The 17,605-nt window shown below is 42.1% G+C and overlaps 1 protein-coding gene across 3 annotated transcripts in view; it reads left to right on the top strand.

The window, feature by feature from the left end:
• The first annotated feature begins 8,771 nt into the window (after nucleotides 1-8,771).
• Nucleotides 8,772-17,605, top strand: part of NCOA5 (nuclear receptor coactivator 5) — a 39,572-nt gene continuing 30,738 nt past the window's right edge. Inside the window, exon 1 of one of the 3 annotated variants that reach the window (XM_060190925.1) lies at nucleotides 8,772-8,934. The gene's annotated coding sequence lies outside the window, so the exon portion shown is untranslated. The remainder of the gene's footprint in view (nucleotides 8,935-17,605) is intronic. The other 2 variants (XM_060190927.1, XM_060190923.1) reach the window with 2 other exon arrangements.

Raw genomic sequence — 17,605 nt, 5'->3', positions numbered from 1 at the left:
AGCGGGAAAATGGCCAGAGGACTCTTAACTCCAACTCCATCAGGAACTGGAGAGAGAAGAGGAAAAGAGGAGGGAGGTCTGGATGTGGTAAAAGGTGTATGTGTGACTTAGAAAGGAAGAGAATATGGGACCTTAAAAAGAAAAAGAGCAAATTGGGGGCCAGGCAGTAGTGCAACAGGTTAAGTACACATGGTTACAAGTGCAATAACTGGCACAAGGATCCCAAATTGAGTCCCAGCTCCCTACCTGTGAGGGTGTCACCTCACAATTGGTGAAGCAGATGTCAGCAGATATCTATCTTCCCCCCTCTCAATTTCTCTCTGTCCTATCCAACAATAACAACAGCAGTGACAACAAGGGCAACAAAATTGGGGGGAAGAATGGCCTCCAGGAGCAATGGTGCAGGCACTGAGCCCCAGTGATAACTCTAAAGGCAAAAAAAAAAAGAGCAAATATATACAAATATAGACAGATAGTTATAGAAATAATAGTTAACTCATATCTACATCCTTGGGAGAACTGCTATAGCTTACAATGGAGGGATTTGGGATCCAGAACTCTGGTGGTGGGAACAGTGTGGAGTTATACACCTATTGTCTTGTAATTTTATAAATCAATATTAAATCACTAATAAAAATAAAATAAAATAAAATAAAATAAGGAGAGACAGAGATAGAAAAGGCCTGACATGAAGATATGACTGATCTGACATGAGATCAGTATCCAGAATACTGGATCAATAAAGAAAATGTGAACAGGGGGTGGGGCAGTGGCACACCAGTTAAGCTCACAGTACCATACACAAAGACCAGAGTAAGCCCCCCCTTCCCTGCTTCCCACCTGTAGGGGGATGGATGCTTCACGAACAGTGATGCAGGTCTCCCTCCTCTCTCAATTTCTCTCTGTCCTATCAAATAAAATAGAAAAAGAAAAAAGGAAAAATGGCCACCAGAAGTAATGGATTGTGGTGATAGCACCAACCCCCAAAGATAACCCTGGTGACAATTAAAAAAAAGTGAATAAACACAATAAAAGAAATGTTCAGAAATATCACCAGTATATATATATACCTGGATAACCTGTAAGAAAAGATGCTCAATACTACTGAATTCAGGAAAATTAAAACAAATATATCATTTCATATCTACAGTCTTTAACAAAAGTAAATAAATGAAATAATGCCTAAGAATATCAAAAGTTCCCATGTTCAGCAGGGAAGCAATTACAGAAGCCAGACCTTCCACCTTCTGAACCCCATAATGTCCATACTCCCAGAGGGTTAAAAAGTAGGAATGCTACTGGGAGAGGGGATGGGATGCGGAGTTATGGTGGTGGGAATTATACCCCTCTTATCCTATGGTCTTGTCAGTGTTTCCATTTTATAAATAAAAATTTTGAAAAAAAAACAACAAAAGTTGGCAAGAATATCTAGAAATAGCACTACTTGTACATTGCTGCCAGTAATATACCTTAATCTCGGTGAGCAATACAGCTTAACTTTCTAAAGTCCAAGATGTGATGTACTGTCGGGAAACTGTTGCCGGGCTAGCACCACTGGAGAGAGAGACTCTGGAACGTGGCTGACCAGGAACGTAATGCAATTTCTCTTTATTGATCAGATATAACGCCTTTATATCTCTTTAACCGGAAGTGGCAAGTGGGAAAAGGAAATGGCTAGGAGAGGGGGTGGAGCAAAAAAAGAGGGCGAACATAGAAAGCTTTCATAGCAGTTGTTGCAAAGGTTCTAACCAGTGGGGATTAAACCAGTACCCTGCAGGCAGGGCAGGTCTTAGGCAAAACAATGATTATGTAAATAGACCGCAGCGTTAAGCAACGACACGGGACATGGCAGGGAACACGGCATAATGACCAACAAATTGTCAGGAACCTCACAAAGCACCCTGCATTCCTGATACTATGGTCTATCTACATAATTATTGTTTTGCCTGAAAGATCCCCACCCATTCCATTCCTTTATCTTCTTTCTACCCTCAAGACCCTCCCTGCCTGCAGGGTAGTATTAATTTTACCAGTTAAAATCCTCAAAACAGTTGCTAAGGAAGTTTCTACCTTCCCAGCCCTCTTTTGCCTTTCTCTGCCCCTTTCCTAACCATTTCCGTTTCCGACTTGCCACTTCCGGGTCTGCCTTTTAAAAGCCTTGGCTCTCTGATCAATAAAGATATTGCATTGTCTTGCCACCACATGTCTGTTTCTGAGTCATCTCTATCATGTCGCTGAGTGAGTAGCAGCCCAGGCTGGCTCCTGTTGAGTTCTCTTCAACCCAGAGAGTATGCACCAGGGAAGAGGCACCCCCACGCTAGCCCAGCAATGTACAATAAAGTCAGCAATTCCTTTTATATATATCCTGTGAAGACATGTACTAAAATGGTCAATGCAGCATGCCATAATAGAAAGTAAATTTGCTACTTGGTACAGATAAAATAACTGTGACTGACTTACACAATAAAATACTATGCAGCACATGTACCCATAAGTTAGGGGAAAATATGGGAGTCGGGTGGTAGCTTAGTGGTTAAGCACAGGTGGCGCAAAGCACAAGACCAGCGTAAGGATCGTGGTTCAAGCCCCCAGCTCCCTACCTGCAGGGGAGTCGTTTCACAGGCGGTGAAGGAGATCTGCAGGTGTCTATCTTTCTCTCCCTCTATCCTTCCCCTCCTCTCTCCATTTCTCTCTGTCCTAACCAACAACGAAGACATCAATAACAACAACAATAATAATTACAATAAAAAATAACAACAAAAAGGGAAAATGAATAAATACTAAAAAAAAAAGGGGAAATATTCACCTTAATGTAAAAGTGCACAATAGTTTGCAGTGACTCAATAAGTGCAGCAAGCAAGTAGAAATACCTAAAAAAAAAAGACACTTTAAACTACTTAGTCAAATAATTTCTGCTTAGACCTAGATACCCTCCTCACCTACTTCCTATTTCACTCAATCACTCTAAGTCCAACAGTGTTAGATAAAGTAAGGACTACAAAAGTTTGGATAAAGGCAAGAGACTGGCATATTATAATGATGGCTCTTTCGGTCACTACCAGGCCACCCTATCACCTAGAGCCCTAATCAGACATGTTGGGCCTAGCCCTCTAACAGATCCCTCTCTCTATTGTCACTGGTCATCTCCATCAGGAACAATATAGTAAACCCTCTTGACAGTCTCTACAAGACCTTGCCCCTCAGTGTAGGTCAACTTGGTAGGGACTTCCCCATTCTCCAAAGGGAGACTGGGTAACACACACTGCCACTCCAGGAAGACGGGTCCTACAATGAGTGCAGCTTAGAATGTTCCTAGCCTGGTTGGGCGGTAGCGCAGCGGGTTAAGCGCATGCAAAGCGCAAGGACCAGAGTAAGGATCCCGGTTTGAGCCCCCAGATCCCCACCTGCAGGGGAGTCGCTTCACAGATGGTAAAGCAGGTCTGTAGGTGTCTATCTTTCTATTCCCCTCTCTGTCTTCCCCTCCTCTCTCAATTTCTCTCTGTCCTATCCAGCAACTAACGGCATCAACAACAATTAATAACCACAACAAGGCTACAACAACAAGGGCAACAAAAGGGGAAAAAAAATGGCCTCCAGGAGTAGTGGATTCATGGTGCAGGCACTAAGCCCAGCAGTAACCCTGGAGGAAAAAAAAGAAGAATGTTCCTAGCCATGACCACAGAATGTGAGCTCAGACCTACAGGGATGCAGAGGATACACCGGCTCCTGTGCTGAATATAGGCCCCAGATCAAACCAATGGGATGTACAGCTAACAATATTTATATACTTTCCCCATATTTGAGAGCTTCTTTCTTCCCTGATCCAGCTTTCTAGTCCTATTTCCAATTCTGACATCATCTCCCCAGAAAATACCTTTTAGCCCACCTGCATGTTAGCTGTTGGGCTCAGGCAAAACTTAGTAAAGTCATAGGCCTCTTAGAATATACCTAAAATAGACCTACTAGCCTTTCCAAAACGGAGACCCCAAATCTTATCTGCTATTGTCTTAACTTTAGATTTTTTTCTTTTTTCTTCCAGGATTATCACTGGGGCTCAGTGCCTGCACTATGAATCCACTGATCTGGGGGGGGGGCATTTTCCCCCCATTTTTGTTGCCCTTGTTATTGTTGTTGGATAGGACAGAGAAAAATTGAGAGAGGAGAAGGGGAGACAGAAAGGGGGAGAGAAAGATAGACACCTGCTGATCTGCTTTACTGTAGGGATTCGAACCAGGATCCCTACCCCTGCCCTTGGGCTTTGCGCCATGGGTGCTTAACCCGCTGCACTACTGCTTGCCCCCAAGATTCTTGATTATTAAACAATTTGTTCTGTTTTATGTCTTAATGCTTTTTCAGCCACCAAGTTGCAGATGCTATCATGACGCCAACCTGACTTCACTGGACAGAATGGAAAGGAATAAGGATAAAGAAAGGACTCTAGGGGCAGGTAGTGGCACATATGGTTGAGCTCACATGTTACAATGCCCAAGGACATAGGTTTGGGTGTCTACCTATCTCTCTCCCTCTAGACCACCCCCTTCCCTCTCAATTTCTGGCTATCTTTATCTAATAAATAAATAAAAATAATACCAAAAAATTTTTAAAGGGTTCTGAAGGAAAGAGAAAAACAGAGTCACATACAGAGAGAGGAAAACCTAAGATTATTAGACAATTTCTCTACACAAACTCTAAAAACCAGAAGAGAGGGGCCAGGTGGTGGTGCACCTGGCTAAGCACACGTTACAGCATACAAGGAGCCGGTTTGAGCCCCTGTCCCCACCTGCAGAGGAAAAGCTTTGCGAGTGGTGAAGCAGGGCTGCAGGTGTCTCTCTGTCTTTCTCCTCCCTATCACCCCCTTCCTTCTCGATTTCTGGCTGTCTCTATCCAATAAATTAATAAAGATAATTTTTTTAAAAAATTAAAAAAAAAAAAACAGAAGAGAATGGCAAGATACATATCAAGTGCTCAATGAGAAAGGCATAGCACCAAGACAATTGTATCCTGCTAGACTATTGTTCAGACTAAATGGAGGAATAAAAATCTTCTCAGACAAGTAAGAGTTGAATCAACTATATCCAAACCTGCCCTACAAGAAGTTCTAAAAGGTCTTCTATAAACAATAACAACATCACTAAAAACATGCCATATATGAGAACACTCAGAAAAGTTTAGAATAATGCACTGAAATATCTTAATCTATAATATCAATAAGTGTCAATGCTCTGAACTAACCCATTAAAAGCCACAGAGTAGGAAGGTGGATCAGACAACACAACCCAATCATATGTTATCTGCAGGAATCCCTAATTCAACAGGATAAGAACAGACTCAAAGTGAAAGAATGGAAAATTATCATACAAGCTAATGGACCTCAAAAAAGGGCAGGAATAACTATTCTCATATCTGAAACAATAGACTTTAAAATAAATAAAGTAATAAAAGATAGGGAAGGACATTACTTAATGTTCAGAGAATCAGTCAACCAAGAGGACCTTACAATTATTAACATCTAAGCATCAAATGAGAGGCCATATAAACACATCAAGCATCTACCAAAAGAGCTACAAAAATATATCAGCTGCAAAACAGTAATAGTAGGAGAGACTTCAGCACCCCACTCTCACACTTAGACAGATCATCTAGTCAGAGAATCAATAAAGAAATAAGAGAATTAGTTAAAGAAATAGACTAGATCTTCTTGGACATTTCCAGAGTTCTACACCCCAAGAAATGGAAAGATACATTCTTTGAAATCCACATGGAACATTCTCAAGGATAGAGCATATGTTAAGCCACAAAGACAGTATCAACAAATTCAAGAGTACTGAAATCATCCCAAGCATCTTCTCAGACCACAGTGGAATTAAACTAACAATAACAGAAAATTAGTAAAAGACCCAAAATATGGAAACTCAACAACACACTGCTTAATAACTATGGGGTCAAAGAGGAACTCAAGAAAGAAATTAAAATGTCCTGGGAGTCGGGCTGTAGCGCAGCGGGTTAAGCGCAGGTGGCACAAAGCACAAGGACCGGCATAAGGATCCTGGTTCGAACCCCGGCTCCCCACCTGCAGGGGAGTCGCTTCACAGGCGGTGAAGCAGGTCTGCAGGTGTCTATCTTTCTCTCCTCCTCTCTGTCTTCCCCTCCTCTCTCCATTTCTCTCTGTCCTATCCAACAATGACAACAACAATAATAACTACAACAATAAAACAACAAGGGCAACAAAAGGGAATACATAAATAAAATAAATATTTAAAAAAAAAAGAAATTAAAATGTCTCTAGAATCAAATTAAAATGAAGACATAAACTATCGAAATATTTGGGATACAGCTAAAGCACTACTTAGGGGGAAATTCATAGCCATACAAGCACACATTAGGGAACAAGAAAAAGCTCAACTATACAGCTTCACTGAACACCTTAAAAGACTTAGAGGGAGAGGAAAAAAGGAACCCTAAAGCAACCAGAAGGACTGAAATAACTAAAATTAGGGCAGAAATAAATAACATCAAAAATAAGAGAACCATACAAAAGACCACTGGAGCTAAATGTTAGTTCTTCAAAAAAGTAAACAAAATTGACAAGCCCTTAGCCAGACTCACAAAAAACGAAGAAGACTCAAATAAATAGGGTTGTAAATGATAGAGGAGATATCACGACACCACAGGAATGAACAGAAAGTTTCATGCAAATCTTCTACAAACAACTAACTATATGCCATCAAGCTAGAGAACCTTGAAGAAATGGAGGAATTCCTAGAAAGATATAACCTTTCAAAGCTGAACCAGGAAGAACTATAAAACATAAATAGACCAATCACAAAGAAATTGAAACAGTTATTAAGAACCTTCCCAACAATAAAAATCCAGGACCAGATGGCTTTACAAATTCTACAAAACCTTCAAGAAACAGTTAATACCTCCACTTTCAAAGTTCTTCCAAAAGACTGAAGACACAGGAATACCCCCCCCCCAATTAATTAACTCTCCAATAAAGAGATTCTTAAAAAAGAAAAAAGAAACAGAAATGGTGGCATCATACTCCCAGATCTCAGATTTTATTATAAGGCCATTGTAATAAAAACTGCCAGGTACTAGAACAAAAATAGATACACAGATCAGTGGAACAGAATTGAAAGCTCAGAAATAAAAAGCTGCATAAGGGCAAGAGACCGGCACACTTTTTTTTTTGCCTCCAAGGTTATCACTGGGGCTTGGTGTCTGCACACTCCAAATCCACTGCTCCTAGAGGCCATTTTCCCCATTTTTGTTGCCCTTGTTGTTGTTGTTGTTGTATAGGACAGAAATAAACTGAGAGAGATGGGGAAGATAGAGAGGGGAAGAGAAACATAGACATCTGCATACTTGCTTCACTGCTTGTGAAGAGACATCCCTGCAGGTGGGGAGCAGGAGGCTCCATCTTGGATCCTTAACCCATCCTTGGGCTTTGTGCCATGTGCGTTTAATCTGGTACGCTATGGCCCCAGTCCCCTGGTTAGTTTTCATTGTTGTTGTTTTAATGAAAATATAACAGAAGCCACAAAAGTATATCTGGGACCAGAAAACACCTATAATCACCAAAACAATCGAGAGAAAAAAAAAAAAACAGAACTAGAAGCATCACATTCCCCGATCTCAAATTTATTATAGGGCCATAGCAATAAAAAATGCCTGGTACTGGAACAAAAATAGACACACTGTCCAGTGGAATAGAAATAATGATTCATCATGGTAGCCAAAGGAGAAAGAGGGGGGGGGGGTTGTTTACATGCTGTAAGATCAATGCTAACTTACCTCACTGTATTGAAACAGGCAAATGCAATAAAACAAATGGGTGATAAAAAAAAAAAAGTCACCAGGTCATTTAATAAACGTAAACACTCTGTGGGTAAACGAGAGCACAGAAGCTGAGTGTCAAAGGAAACCAGACTCCCCATACAATTCAAATTCTACAGCCACCACTTAAGACTTGGTATGCACTCTTCCTAAGAAGAGAAGGCTAGCCCTTCAAAAAATGAGGCATTTCCTAATAGAAGAGTCTACCTAATTCACACAGCAATGAGTTCACACTCATAATAGAGTGTGCTTAGAATTGTGTGAGCAAATTCCATTCCTCGTGACAAACATGTTCCATAGATTAAAAGAACAATACTGCAATTTACATGCTTCATGGTCAACAGTAACATTCTGAGAAATTTATTCTTGACATTGAAGCATAATGAAAGAAGAGCCAGTGACTTGATAACCAGACACAACCTATTTAAATGTAAATTTAAGTCAAACATTTTCTCTCCGTCTGTGTTCTTTATTACAGGCATGCATATTGCCTCCAGGCCAGACAGACATCTGCAATACAAAGGCCTATAAGTGTTTCGGTGGTTTTTTTTTTTTCTGTTCTTGTTTGGGGTTTTTTCTTTGTTGTTGTTATTTGTTTTTACTTTTATGCAAAACTTGAAGTGCTTTAGGATTTGCATGTGCCACTTCCACTGAGAAGAAAGCGAGAGCTCTGAGAATTAAAAAGAAACGTGAAGCCTTGGGTGAGCAGACAAGGGGGAGAAAGGGGTGGAGAGGAAGGAGAGGAAGCTTAGCCCGGCCGCTCCCTCCGCCCCAGGACGCCGTTACTAGGCAAACCCCCCCCCCGCCCGTCCCCCCCAACCGCCGCCAAACAGGCAATGCCCCTCCCTCATTGCTAAGGCGCGCCACTGCCTAACTCAGCCCTGCCGTAAACCCGTGCGCTTTTACGACACTGCTGCGCCCGCCGCTGCGTGCGCGCCCTCTGCCCCCAGTCTCCGTCCCGGCCGCCATTGCCTCGTGCCTGCGCCGGTCGGTTGGCGGTGCCTTTGTCCTACGGCAGGCAAGTGGGCGGAGGTGGAGGCGGCAGCGGCGGGCCTGAGGCGAAGGACTGGCCGGGAGCCCGCCGCACTGGTAGCGGTGAGTGCCGGGGAGCGGTGGCCGTCCGCCTAGGCGAGGGGCTGACGAGCAGGCGGTTGGGGGTGGGGGGCGGGCCGGATGGGGAAGCTGAGGCTGGAGGGCCCGCTGGACGCGCGGCCGCGGCTCCTCGGGCGCGCGCGGGGCTGCGCATGCCCGGTCGGGGCGCGGCCTTCTCAGGCTTCCGTCAGGCGCAGGCCCGCTCGCCGGGGCGCCCGTGGTGGCCTCGGGTGAGCCGTGGTCATCCCGGGCTTGCATGTCTGCGCGAATCTGCTAGAGTCACTAGGCCTCGAGGTCTCTCTGTAGGTCAGGGCCGCGCACGTAGCGCCCTTTTGGCGAAAGGGTGAAGTCTCGCTCTTCGCCTGCGGGCCCGCCTCAGCGAGTCGGTGGCGCAGGCGGGATTCGAACCCGGAGAGAGGCAGCGGCGTTTCTGGACGCCTGCACCACGCGGCGAACCGAGCGAGCGCAGTCCGCCGTCGCCGCCGCTCGGCGTCCCTGGAGAGCATCCTCGAGGCGTCTCCTTGTCCCGTGACACACACCCCCCACACACACACACACACAACCCACTTATGAATCGAATCCTGGGCTGGAGAACGGAGGGTGGCGGTCCCCGTGACCCCGGCGATGAGCGACGGGATCGGCGCCCCAACCTGCAGGCGCTCCGGTCTCCTGACCCCGGGCACCGCCCGACCCCCCCACCTGCCGGGGCCCGTTTCTGGACGGCGCTCCCCAGATGCCTGTGTTTTCGCGTTTGCGCCCTTAACATGGTGTACCCTCCGCACTGCCTTTCACCGGGTGTCCATGCCTTCTCTTGAAACTCTTTCTCTTGTTTACGGTGATAACGTGAATCGCAAACCGGACGGTGGAAAGCCAGTTGATTATTTTTTTTCTAGTGTTCGTTAAAAAAGGGGGAAAAAAAGTAATAAATACCTTCCTGTTAAACTGCGCGTCCTGGTTCCTCCTAACGTTATTCTGCGCCCCACGCTTTGGGGGGAAACGCTGCCCTAGGTGTTGCGGGGTGGTGATCCTTCGGCCTCTCTCCCCTCAGTCCTGGCAGATGCCGGGAGGTGTCCCAGGACCTTTGGGGGTGACGACGAGTGTAAGTCACCTCGCTGTGAACCGGCCTCCTTGACTGAAGTGAGGGTCCGAGAGAAGGGCGAGCTGTTCCTTCACCTCTGCAGTTTTCTCATTGCCCTGTGATGTGGTCACCCCCTGGACAGCTCACCGAGAGGTGTTCCTGCAGCCGCCCTCCCCTGGCACCGTTTTGATTTTTGACAGCTTTCGTTTTACAGTTTTCTGTCTGAGTCAGTCTGGGTGCGAAAATTAATTTTGTGTTGGCTTTTTCAAACCGGTTGGTCGGTTGGTCCATTCGGAGCTTTGCACTTGTGGGTACTGGAGATCACTTAGCTGTTGACATCAGTTCATTTCTTCACCATGGCTTCCTTGTTTTCTTCTAGCACATCTGCTGTCATATCCTTTGAAATCCCTGACACATTCTGTTTTTTAAGATTTATTAATGAGAAAGAACGAGAATATCCCTCTGGTACATGCAGTGTCTGGAACAGAACTCCAGACTCACGGTTTTAAGTGCAACACTAGCCACTCTGCTACTTCCCAGGCCGCCTGATAATAAATAGTGTTTTACTCTAAAACATAAACGCAGTGATTTTCCTTGTATAATGTGTTGGAGGAACCATAGTGAAAGGACTCTTCTAGGTACAGCTTGCTCAGAGTCCCAAGTCTGGAAACAACACACTCAAAGGAGAGAGTGACAAATTTACTTATTTGTAAATTAACAGTCTGTTTGTAGTCAGTTAATAAGCTATGTTCTTGTGTGTGAGAGAACAGACTTCAATTCATTGACTGGAAACAAAAGTGAGCTCAGACTATTCAGGGTGCTTACCCCCCAAAACTGAAAAAAATTCATATTCCTTGGGATTAGTTTGGAATGAGCACAGTGTAGAATCTACGAAATGTTAATGTAATTTTCTTCACAATTGTAAGCAGAAATTGTATGTAAAGAAATAAAAATCTGATTTTACTCAAGAGTCAGTTCCAGGACTTCATTAAATGAAGCCTCATCTACCAGTGCTCAAAGACTAAAGGATCAGGAAATAGCTCAGAGGGTTACATAGTAGATTTTCATGCCTGAGACACCTGGGGTCCCTGGTTCAATCCCCTGGCACCACCTAAAGCCAGAGCTAAGCAGTGCTCTGGTGAAAATTAATAAATCTAGCGGGCTGGGGGGGTGTCAGGCGGTAGCGCGGTGGGTTAAGCGTACATGGCGCAAAGTGCAAGGACCGGCTTAAGGATCCCAGTTCCAGCCCCTGGCTCCCCACCTGCGGGGTGGGGAGTTGCTTCACAGGCAGTGAAGCAGGTCTGCAGGTGTCTATCTCCCCCCCTCTCAGTCTTCCCCTCTTCTGTTGGTTCCTCTTTGTCCTACCCAACAACGACATCAGTAACAATAATAATGACCACAACAAGGGCATTATTATAACAAGGGCAATAGTCTCCAGGAGCAGTGGTTGTGTAGTGCAGGCACTGAGCCCCAGCAATAACTCTGGAGGCAAATAAATAAATAAATCTAGTGAGAAGGACCTTGATGTTTTCAAACTTAATCAACCATTGCAAATATTCTGTCTCTATGGCCTGCAGATGGCAGTGCCTTTGTAGGAATTATTACTTAAATAGGAATTATTGGAATTCAGTTGTACCTTAAAGAATGTATAAACCACACTTAACCTCCAGAGAAACACCTCCACTAGGGGTAGATGAGTAGAAGAAAATATAATTAATATGAAGTTACATTACATACCGAAAAAGGAGTGAAATATTTTTCTTCATTTTTTAAAATTTGTGATTAATAGTAGGTTCTAAGATTGTAAGATTGTCACACTCAACCACCAAAGTTCTGTATCCACACTCTCCTACCCCCCCAAAGTAACCACCATAGTTCTCACTAAGTTTTAGAAACAATTTGCTTCTGTTTTTTTTTCCCCCAGGTTCATGTGTATCAGATTTCTTAGATTCCAGGAGTGAAACCATCTGGTAGTTGTCTTTCATCTCTTTACTTATTTCACTAAGCATAAGTCACCTCCAGTTCCTTTCATTTTGTCCCAGAGGACACAATAACATCTTTTTTGATTGCAGATTAATATTCCAAGAATATATATCCCATAATTTCTTTAGCCAGTCATCTGATGATAGGCATTTAGGCTATTTCTACTCTGGCTATTGTGAATAATGCAGCTATGAACATAAATGCATATGCTTCTCTGAATTAGTATTTATGTATCCTTTGGATAAATGCCTAAGAGTGGTATTGCTTTATCATGAGGTAATTCCACTTTTATTTAAGAACTGGGAGTGAAACTTTATAAACTTGAAGATTGAAATATTTACCTTTTTTTCTTCCTGTGTAGATGGGACCTTGCATATGTGATTTCAGCACTTTTCATTCAGTGGAGAGACAGTACTGGCAATTCCCTGGTGCTGCCATGGTACTCCCAAGTGATGCCAGGGCTTGAAACTGGGCAAAGAACATGCTTTTCCCAGTGGTCCATCCTAAAGGGTACATTCCTCAACTCAATCTATAGAACAACTATGTAATAAAACTAGCCCTACATGTGTTTACAAGTATTGACTAAATTTGCTCCTACCAGTCACATTGTGATATATAGGTAGACTGGTATATTTTGCATATGAGGAAGCAATGGCTCAGAGAGGCTAGATCTGCTCAAAGCATTTATTTAAAAGATGTAGTGTTTTTGTTTTTGTTTTTTTAAAGGCTGTTGGTCAACCCATGGTGCTGACCAACCTGCACTAGTCAGCTGCCAGTTATTCTCAATAAAGGCTTTTCTCACTAGCAAAATAAATGATGCAGTAATATTCAAGGTGTTATTGAACAAATTATTTTAAATATATATATAACAGAAACAGATTAAGAGGAGAGGAAGAGATATACCTACACCATTGCTTCATGGCTGTGAAACTTGCCCCTTGCAGGTGGGGACTGGAGGCTTGAGTCCAGGTCCTTGCCCACCATAACATTAACATGTGCCCTAAACTATGCATGCTGTCTAGTTTAGGGCACGTGGTTCCATAGTCAGGCTGGCAAAAAGTGCTCATTAGATAGCTCACAGTTCTGTGCATGAGAACTAATTAATAATCAGAATCAACAATTCTAAGCTAATTAATCTAAAAAACAGCTCATAGCTAGTTTGTCTTGTGTGTCATCCAGGTTTGAGCCCAGCCTCTACTACATTGAAGGAATCTTCAGTGCTGTGCTTCCTTCTCCCTCTGTTTCTGTTTCTATATGTCTCTATCTCTATCTGAAAAAAAAAAATCAGCCCACAACAGTGAAGTTTGAGAGATGACCCCCACCCAAAAGATTTTATAGTGAAGCAAAATTGAGACAAAGAAGTGTTGTTATTCCAGAACTTGAGGTTTTTAAAATATATTTATTTATTTTCCCTTTTGTTGCCCTTGTTTTTTTGTTGTTGTAGTTATTGTTACTGATATCATCATTGTTAGATAGGATAGAGAGAAATGGAGAGAGGAGGGGGAGAGAGAGATAGACATTTGCAGACCTACTTCACCACCTGTGAAGCAACTTCCCTGCAGGAACCAGGATCCTTAAGCCAGTCCTTGCGTTTTGCGCCACGTGCGCTTAACCCGCTGCGCTACCGCAGTGCACATATTATCCAACACAAAGACCACGGGTTCAGGCCCCCCCTCCCTACCTGCAGAGGGTCTGCTTCATGAGTGGTGAGGCAGGTCTACAGGTGTCAGCCTTTCTCTCCCTCTCCTCATCTTTTCTCAATTGCTTTCCATGTTATCTAATAAAAATTAGAAAAAAGAAAAACAAGGAAAAAATGGCTGTCGGAAGTGCTAGGCTCATACTGCTGACTTTGAGTATTAGCTATAATTCTGGCAGCAATAAAAAAAAAAAGAAATTCACTTTAAAAACAAGTACAGGGCCAGGTGGTGATGCACCTGGTTGAGCATACATGCTACCTTGCACCAGGTCAAATCCCTGGTCCCTATCTATAGGGGGAAGCTTTATGAGCAGCAGTTTTGGCTGGCGTTTCATTCTCTCTCCCTCCCCCTTCTTTCTCCCTATTTCTTTCTATCTCTTTATGAAAGGGGGGGCAGGACTGGCCACCACTCCTGGTAGACTCATCATACAGGCACTTTAGCCCTAGCAGTAATCATGGTGGCAAAAAAAGAAAAGAAAAAAAAAAGGAAGGAAGGAAAGAAAAAAAGGCAAGTACTTTTGTGCCTAAAGACTTGTCTTGTGAATAGCATACATTTTTTTTTTCTGGCATACACTTTTGTCTCTTTTGTCTAAACTATTCTGCTTAAGCAAAGTTAATGCTATCAAGAAGTTAAAAGGGGGGGACAGGGAAGATAGCAAAATAGTTATGCAAACAAACTTTTAAAGAATTTTTTTATTTATCTTTATTTATTTATTGGAAAGAGACAGAAACTGAGAGAGAAGGGGGATGACAGAGAAGACACCTGCAGCACTCTGCCGAGCTTTCCCCCTCCAGGTGGGGACTGGGGCCTTGAACCTGGGTCCTTTCACAATGTAACCTGTGCTCAAACAAGTGTGCCACCACCCAACCCCCTGGCAAACAGACTCTTAAGCCTGAGGCTCCAAGGTCCCAGATTCAATCACCCACACCACTGTAAGCCAGAGCTGAGCAGTGCTGTGTTAAAAAAGAAAATTAAAAAAAAAGTTAAAAGGGCAGTCGCCAATATTAAATTACAAGAGAGAGTGTAAGATCACTGAGACAACAGCACATTGGGAAATATAAATTGTATTGACAGATAAATACATAATAGCAGCATGCCTGCTGCTTTTTAGATGGTAGTTTTATTACCACCAGATACAAGTATTTATAGGGATGGTCATTTTCATTTTGTTTCTTGTCTCTTAAAAAAAAAAAGGCTAGACTACAAGAAGGAAGGAAGGAAAGGGGAAACTAAAATTGGGACATGACTTAAACAGTAGAGTGTACAAAAGAGGGCCCAGGTTCAAGCCCCACCACTATAGCATGAGGGCACCTGCATAGGAGAAGAGGGGTCTTTACAGGTAGTGGAACGAATTAATATTAAAAAAAAAACACACAGTAGGTTAACTGAACTTATTACTTTTATGTTAAGAAAATAATTCCTCTCAAAGAATCAGATTTTTTTCCAGGCCATAAAATTCTTTTTCCTGTGTATTGTACCAAGTAAAAGACTGGGGTGGAGGGAGTCTTCCGGTCCTGGAACATGATGGCTGAGGAGGACCTAGGTGGGGGGTTAGATTGTTATGTGAAAAACTAAGAAATGTTACATGTTTACCAACTATAGTATTTTACTGTCAACTATAAACCACTAATCCTCCCATAGGGGGCGCAGAATCCAAAGACCTCTGCAGTAATGGTTGTATAGCAAGCAAACCATTCCCAATAATTTTAGTGGTTTAAAATAAAAGTCATGTGTTTTAAAAGATTCTTTTCCCTTTATATCTTGTTTAGAATAGCATTACTATTCTCTAGAAAGACTTGACAGCTTTCAGGGCAACTGAAGTTGCACTGGGGAACTGTTATAAAACAATATAATTTATAATTTAGTGCTATGCAGAGGGGCTTGTAATTTTGTAAAATAGCCTGAGTGATCACCTGGTTTGGACATGCAATGATTGAATTACTGAAGTGGGCAAGCTTCTAAAACTGAATTATAAGTAATTTGGCTTAAGTGAGTATATTTCATTACGCAATTTGAGATTGAGGTAGCAGTAACATTTATATAGTGTCAGAAATAATAAAAGGTCTATTTAAAAATTATTTAAGAGTGAGAAAGAAAGGAAACATCACTCTGGTACATGTAATGCCTGGGGCTGAACTGGGAGGAACCTCATGCCTTATCCATAGCACCACCTCACAGGCCACCTCAGGACACATTTTTAATAGTTGGATAAAATAGAAGGGAAATGTAAAGGGCTGCCATCTCAGATCAGAAGCTGACTTTATAACTGGCAATTAACGACTACTTTTACCTATAGCACTGTAGAATATTTGGGTTGATGATTCCATTTCCTTTGTAGGTAGCTTTGTAACTATTTTCTGGGCTGTTTTTAGGGGATGTGATTTTAGACATTTTAGCCATTGGCATAACATTTTCTTTGTTAGCAGATTGTATACCATTGTCCTTTGAACACAAGAATTAAAAATTAACATGGAGGACGTAAGTATACGTTATGTATAAGCTAAAGGGATAGAGTCCCCAATTTCCTGCCAAGAACTACTTGAGAAATTTGTTTACAGATTCCTATACTTTACCCTCAGTCTAAAAATTTCAGGCAAAACCTGGAAATAAGGTTTTAACCATGTTTTCCAGTAGTGTTGATATGTCTCTTCTTTAAAGAAATGTGAAGAGAATGAAAATAATTTATGTAAATGAAGGGAATGTTTAGTAGGTATAGTTTCAGTTTTACAAGATGAAAAAGATCTGGAGAAACCTAGTATGACTGAACAGTAATTAAAGATGGTTAAAATGACAAATGGTATGCTATATGTCCCTTTGTTGAAGGTAAAATTAATGACCATTAAGGTTTTTTCTCCCACTCATTCTTTCAGTGTCAACTCGATGATCTTTAAAAAATATTCCTTTCTCTTATTTGGATAATATGCATACAGTAAGCTTCTATTAATTTGGCTTCACTGAATATTTATAGTATATAGCCTTTAATCGGACCTTCTTTGCCACCAATTGCCTTTTCCTTAGTGGTTGTGTTGAGTTGGCCTTTTTTGTCTAGTGGAACTTCTGTCATTCATTCTTTTCCTCGTTCTCTTCCTTCATTTCCTAAAACTTCCAGTTTCATTTCTAGCTTCTGTGCCTTTCACACCACTTTGCTTGCTTGTGCTGAAGTGACTACAGATAGCCACTCTTCATTTAAGGCTCTGTTTAGCTATCACTTAAAGGCTTTTTCTATCTCTTCACCTTCTTATTTCCCACAGCTGTTCCCTATTTCCACTCTCCCCTGCCCCTATCCCCTGCCATGAACATAAACATAAGCCTGTATTATCTATGCCTTAACCTTACTTGAGGACTATATTGTGATTATCTGTATACATGTGCCCCTCTCTATTAAATCGTGAACTCCTTTAAGGCAGTTTTGCAAGATGAAAAAGATCTGAAGAAATCTAATATGACTGAACAGTATAATTAAAGATGGTTAAAATGATAAATGGTATGCTATGTGTTTTAAGATAATTTTTACTTTTATGATTTGTTGTCTTCTTCCTGAACTATTAGATTATTGGTTATAATTGACTCCTTTGGCTATCAGTTCATTTTCTTTCCCTTTGTTGAAGTGTATAAAGTGTAATACATAGTAAGCATAGAAGAATTTGATATACTTATTATAAGGTAGCCTTTTCAAGTTCATTGGTTTAGATCTCTTAAGAATTTTTTTGTGTAGTTTAACTGAAATTTAGCTAGGGGTTGGGAGACAGCATAATGGTTATGCAAAAAGACTTTCATGCCTATGGCACCAAAGGTCCCAGATTCAGTCTCCAGTACCAACATGAGCCAGAGCTATGCAGTGCTCTAGTAAAATGATGATGATGAAAAAAATTTTTTTAAATAAATTTTGGTGTTTTAAATGAACTTTGTTTTAGGG

The sequence above is a fragment of the Erinaceus europaeus genome, chromosome 1, assembly GCF_950295315.1.
Source record: "Erinaceus europaeus chromosome 1, mEriEur2.1, whole genome shotgun sequence".
NCBI classification, from domain to species: domain Eukaryota; kingdom Metazoa; phylum Chordata; class Mammalia; order Eulipotyphla; family Erinaceidae; genus Erinaceus; species Erinaceus europaeus.
Note: the sequence above shows the minus strand (reverse complement) of the source record. Positions and strands in the feature narration are given on the sequence as shown.